Consider the following 6,600-nt stretch of genomic DNA (forward strand, 5'->3'; position numbering starts at 1 on the left):
TGTATGAGGGAAAGAGACTTGAGGGAGTAAGTCCTTAGGGGTGTCTTAACACCTAGCACACTAAAACCAACTGGTTTGGGAGTGTTGGCTGAAAGCTTATCATAAAGAGTCGCCCTCTTACAAAGCACTTAGCAAAAAGAAAAATAAACTTTGAAAAGGAAGGAAGGATCACTAAGAAAGAAGCCTCCAGGGATGCAACCAAGAGAGTGACTAGGGATTTGATAAAGGCTTGAAACCTAAAGGAAAAGAACCTAAGTTGCTATGCCTGAAACTCCATGAACCAGGAATGCCACTTCTATTTTATCTTCTTGTTCTTTCATTTCATTTTTCTTATGCTTCAGTACTTGCTTAGGGACAAGCAAGCTTTAAGTTTGGTGTTGTGATGCCAGGGCATCTAGGCCAGTTTCACTGACCTTTTCTTTACTGTTTTAGGGTAGTTTCATGCATTTTCTTAGTAAATAAGGCAAGTTTTGGGTGAAAATACCCTTACACATTAATTCAAGCAACTATTGTGAATTTGGCATGATTTCATGAGATTTTTGCTAGAATTGCATGATAACTTGATGATGCATAATCTCATGACTTTGGCTAGAGCTTTGATGCACTTTAATTGCTTGATTTCAGGACAAATGAAGCATGGAAGAACCACGTTAGCATTCACGTTAACTTAGTTAACGAGAACACTAACGTGGAATGGCAAGGAGCTTGCAATGTTAATGAGAAAAGTGATCACCAATAACACCTGCGAAGCCATCCATAGCGCACGTTAATAGCCACGTTAACTAAGTTAACGTGGTAGTTAACGTAGAAGAAAAAGGGGAACTCCACGTTAACGAGAAAAGTGAACACCACTAACGTTGGGAAACTAGACAATGCCCCACGTTAAGAGTCACGTTAACTTAGTTAACGTGAACTCTAATGTGGAAGAGGAGCAACAACGCCAACGTTAGTGACACTCACTTTTGTCACTAACGTTGGATCATTAGCATTGCCTACGTTAATTCTCACGTTAAGATTGTTAACGTGAAAGTTAACGTGGAGTTGAATTCAAAGAACCAACGTTAGTGACACTCACTTTTGTCACTAACGTTGGGAGATGGCTTCATTTACTACGTTAAGAGCCACGTTAACTTAGTTAACGTGAGTCCTAACGTAGGAACTTTAGGCAATTGGAGAGTTAGTGACAAAGGTGAGTGTCACTAACGCTCTCAAAGGTGAAGAACACCCACGTTAGCTTAAGAGGCAAGCCAACGTTAATGGGAAAAGTGAGTCCCATTAACATTTGCGAAAAGGGGCACAAGCCAACCTTAATGGGAAAAGTGAGTCCCATTAACGTTGGCCAAGGATTGAATAGGAGACGTTAGTAGTCACGTTAAGACTACTAACGTTGGAGTTAACATGGGTATATAAGGGTGGAACATTAGTGGAAAAAGTGAATGCCACTATCGTTCTCGCACCCAAAAAGGTGACTCAATGTTAATCCCACTAAATGCCCAAGCCTAACTCATATTTCTCTGCAAGCTGGGCCCACTAAAGATGAGAACTGCTTCAACTCAAGGTCCAGAGCCCACATCCAAGACTTGAAGAATTCACTAGAAGATCATGAGGAGTAGTATATATAGGAGTAGTTTTGAACTAGAGAGGAGCTTGGCACTTCTGGGCACTACTCTCTATAGATTTACTTTTTCTGCACTTTAGCATGGATTCTTCTTTTCTCCTATTTTTCATTTCTAGAGCTATGAACAACTAAACCCCTTTCATTGGGTTAGGGAGCTCTGTTGTAATTTGATGGATCAATTATAGTTTTCATTCTTCTTCTTCTTTCTTTTCTCTTGATCTTACTAGAAAGCTTTCAATCTTAATTCAATTGGTTAGTTGTCTTGGAAAAGAAACTCTCCATAATTGGATATCCTTTGAGCCTTGAAAGAGGGATGAGGAGATCATGCTAGAAATGCTTTCTCATGTTAGACCAAATTGGGGTTTGGATGGATATTGTGACATGTAATCCTACCAACACTTTGATTTGGGAATACATGTGGTATAATCAATGACCACACTTCATCTCTTCCCATGAGCAATTAAATCAAGGAATTGGGCAATTGTTCAAGCTTAGAGAGATTGGATTGCCAAGAAATTGGGATCCAATCACTTAAGATTGCCAAGGAGATCAATGAATGCATTGATTGAGGAAGAGATGAGAATGAACTTGATCCGAAGAATGCAACATCTCCTGAACCCAATGATTTCCCCATATCTTATCTTACCCATTCTCTTTACTTTCTGCCATTTAATTTCATGCTTATTACCCCAACTCCCATTTAAGATTCTGCACTTTAATTCCTGCTATTTACTTTCCAGTCATTTAATTTTCTGCAAATTCCAAATCCAATTTCTGCTCAACTCAACTAGCACTTTCTTCTAACTAAAATTGCTTGACCAATCAATCCCTATGGGATTCGACCTCACTCTACTGTGAGTTTTACTTGACGACAATGCGATATACTTGCAAAAGGGAAATTTGTTGAGAGACAAGTTTTCACGCATCAGGTAGAGCTTATGATCACAGGAAAAGTGTTGTCTTCTCCCAGAAATGCATATTTCAGGGATGGTGGTAGTGGTTTGAGCTCTGGTTTGGGGGATTTTCCTCTAATTGAGGAGTTTTCAGAGGTTCTTCCATTTCCTCTGGCTGCTCCAGATCAGGCTGAACATCTTTAAATATATCCTCTAGCTCTGATTCGAGACTTTCAATCATATTGACTTCTTCTACCAGAGAGTCAATAAGATCAACTTTCATGCAGTCTTTTGGTGTGTCTGGATGCTGTATAGTGACGTGGCGGAAATTGGCGAGTTAAGAATTTGTTAATAGGGATACGTTGCAAGTACAGTCCTTAACCAACCGAAAATCCACTTATCAATTTAAAAAGGGGTTGTCACAATATTGAAAATTAAAATACTGGGAGTATGAATCCCAGGTCGTCTCCCAACGAGTTGCAAGGAGATGTGCTATTTCATCAATCGGGTGTTTTCAAAAATGGTTGAGTTGATAAACAGAAATTTAAATTAGAGAATTTAATTAATTTTAAATAAAAGCCTTGACTGGGGGTAGATTAGTTGAAAGCCCTATTCTTGTTGAAATACTCTCAAGATTAATTAATAATTGGAAGTTACTCTGCTTAGTTAACCCTTACTAGGTAAAGGAAAGTCAAGCAAGTTGGAAATCGGTTTCTAGTCATAAGTCCTAATCCTCTCCCTTGGGAAGGATTAGAGTTAATGATTAGAGGGTGATTCAACAATAAACCCAATTATAATTTCTCTCTTGAGTAGTTTAACTCAAGGGTTCCTTTCAATCATCCCCAATCAAGTCATGGAACAACTCACTCATCATAATTATAAAATTCACAGAATTAATGGTGAAAATAAAAGAAGACATGATAAACAATAATAAAAGGATTAATTGAAAATAAAAATAGTCTATATTAATAACCTGTAAGAATAAGCCAAAGTCAACTCTAGAGGGATTAAAAGTATGGAAGAATAAATATAAAAAGCAAATAACAAAATAAGATGACTAGTACCGGAGGTAGACTCTTCTCAAAAGTTAAAGCCAAAATCTTCCAATGCTAATTATGAATGCTCAAGTGAGTGAAAAACCTAGGGGAGGAGTAAATCCAGATCTAAAACTAAAACTTATGCAGAATGAATTGTGGCTCTCGTTTCTGCATGTTCCCTGACTCTAGTCTGTAATTCCGGGCCAAAAACTGGGTTGAAATCCGGCCCAGAAACTCTGCCAGCGACTTTTGAAATTCTACAGATCGCGCACGTCACGTGGATGCGTCATTGACGCGGACGCGTCATTCGACGTTTTCCTTTTCCATGCGGGCGCATCGTCCATGCCTCTGCGTCGCTTCTGCTTTTCAATCCGTGCGTCCGCGTCACTCATGCGGCCGCGTCACTGCGAATTCTTCTCTTCCTTGCGGTCGCGTCGCTAACGCGCACGCGTCACTTCTCGCTGGTCATCTCCTCAATTTCTTGTATTCCTTCCATTTTTGCAAGCTTCCTTTCCAATCTCTCACTCATTCATGCCCTATGAAGCCTGAAACACTTAACACACAGATCACGACATCGAATGGAATAAAGGAGGATTAAAATACCTAATTAAAGGATCTCCAGGAAGTAAGTTTTCAATCATGTAATAATTTTAGGAAGGAAATATAAATGCATGCTAATTCTATGAATAAGTGGGTAAAGACCATGATAAAACCACACAATTAAACACATTGTAAACCATAAAATAGTGGTTTATCAACCTCCCCACACTTAAACATTAGCATGTCCTCATGCTTAGTTAAAGGAGATAAAATAAATGAGTAGAAACATGTAAAACTCATGCAATGCAATGCAACCTATACATGTGAATGCAACTATATGATTCTTGCCCACTTGATCAAGAATAAATAAGCTCTTCAAAATAATTACAAATCAAGCTCCACTAATTCAATTCTCATGCAGTAAGAACAGATAAAAATGCAAGAAGGCAGCTCATGAAAGTAGGGAACATAAAATTTTATGCATTGAACCCTCACTGATGATGTATGTATCTTCTAATCTCTCCAGTGTATAGGGTAATCACTCTATCCTTCTCTAATCATGCTCCCTAAATATTGTTCTTCTCCTAACCAATCAACAACATTTAATATACCAATGCAACATCATGAGGTCTTTTCAGGGTTGTAATGGGGCCAAGGTAAGGGTAAGGATACATATATGGTTAAGTGAGCTTATAAATTGAATCTTGAATTGACTCAAACTCTAACATAACCTATATATTTTGTATAACTATGGAGTTCGTACCTAGCTACCTAGGATTCTCTTTCACATTCCATACTCATGTATCAACTATTTATTTTAATTTTATCATACATGCATTGACCTTTGAATTCTTAACTCAACATTGGGACAATTTTGTCCCCTTATTATTATTATTTTTTTTTCAACATAGCTTATCAATGCGCATAGATTTTTTTGATTCTTATAGTTTCACAAGTAGGTGTCCAAATTCCCATTATATTATCATGACATATCCCCTTAATATCCTTTGTTCCTACAATTTCCCATACTTAATTAGCACACACAATTCTATCTCAAGCTAATCAAAGATTCAAATTGGGGTATATAATTATTTTTCCGCTTAAGGCTAGTAATGTGGTAAATTATAGAACAAATGGGATTTAAAGGCTCAAAATGGCTAACAAAGGTAATTGAAAGGGTAGGCTTAATTTGGATAAGTGAACTAAACAATTAATGGCCTCAATCATATGCAGCATATAAATATATTAAACATTAGACATATAAGATGGAACAAAATATAGGTTACAATCATAGAGAAGTAAACACATAAGAATAACACAAATATGGTTAAATAATGTAACCATGCATAAAGGCTCAATTCTCACAGGTTGTGTGTTCTTTAGCTTTAAAATTCATCATCCAAATACAACTTCAAGAAAATTTAACATAAGAGTTTTAATTAAAATTAGTGAAATTTTGTTCCAAAGATAGAGTTTTAGAAGAAACTTATTGTCTTTTCAATCAAGTAGAATATGCATGCAACTAATCTATTACTATGTAATTTATCCTATTCTACAAAAGAAAGAAAAACTAACTAAATATCCTAATTTATTGGTGTTTAGGGAAGAAAAATTACCTCCGAAGTCAGGTACTGACCGACCTCCCCACACTTAAGGATTTGCACCGTCCTCGGTGCCATCTGTCAGGAACAGTGGTGGGCTGGTGGCAGAGTCTCTGCAGTCGGGACCGTTGTGGCTCCCCCTGCTGGTGAAAGAAGTGGAGTCTGGAGTGCCTAGATCGTCATTGGGTCTGTGATTGCTTGTAAGTAGCTCCTTGAGGTGTTTGAAACGGCGGTGGTTGCGGCGCTCTCGGAGCTTTGCTTCCTTTTCTTGTTGGTCCAATCGCTTCAGTATTTGGTGCAGCAGCTGACTAGTAGATGGTGGAGGAGCTGCAGCATCCTCTGTGGACTGGCTAGTAGTGGCAAGTTGTGGCCTGAGATATCTCCCGTTAGGGACATACAGATCATCCCATGGAAGAATGGCTTTGGTGTCTCCAGCTTTGTAGGATACTCTGGCTGCTGAGATAAGATCAGAGACCAATGCAGGGAAAGGTAGGTTACCCGCGATCTGCACATGTTCCATAGCATTCCGGATATGTCTTGGTAAATTAAAAGGCTGGTCTGTGAGGATGCACCATAGTAGAACGGCCATGTCTGCGGTGAAGGAGGACTCATGAGTACTCGAAAAGACGTAATGGAACATAATTTGAGCCCATACGTGAGCCTCTAAGGTAAGTGTGGAAGCCGAGATTCCCTTAGGACGGGAACGATGGTATCTGAAGATCCATTTGCTGCCAGGTTGAGCGATAACTCTGAGAACAGCGTCCCAGTCAAAGGTGTATGCCTGGCGCTTGATTGCGGCTTTCTGAAAGGCGTCCAATCTTTCTGGAGCAGGTGGAAGATTTAAGGCTCGCTGAATGGCTTCTTCTGTAATAGAGACTTGCTTCTGACATATATAGACAGACTGCAGGGTT

This window comes from Arachis stenosperma, chromosome 4 (genome assembly GCF_014773155.1).
Source record: "Arachis stenosperma cultivar V10309 chromosome 4, arast.V10309.gnm1.PFL2, whole genome shotgun sequence".
NCBI classification, from domain to species: Eukaryota; Viridiplantae; Streptophyta; class Magnoliopsida; order Fabales; family Fabaceae; genus Arachis; species Arachis stenosperma.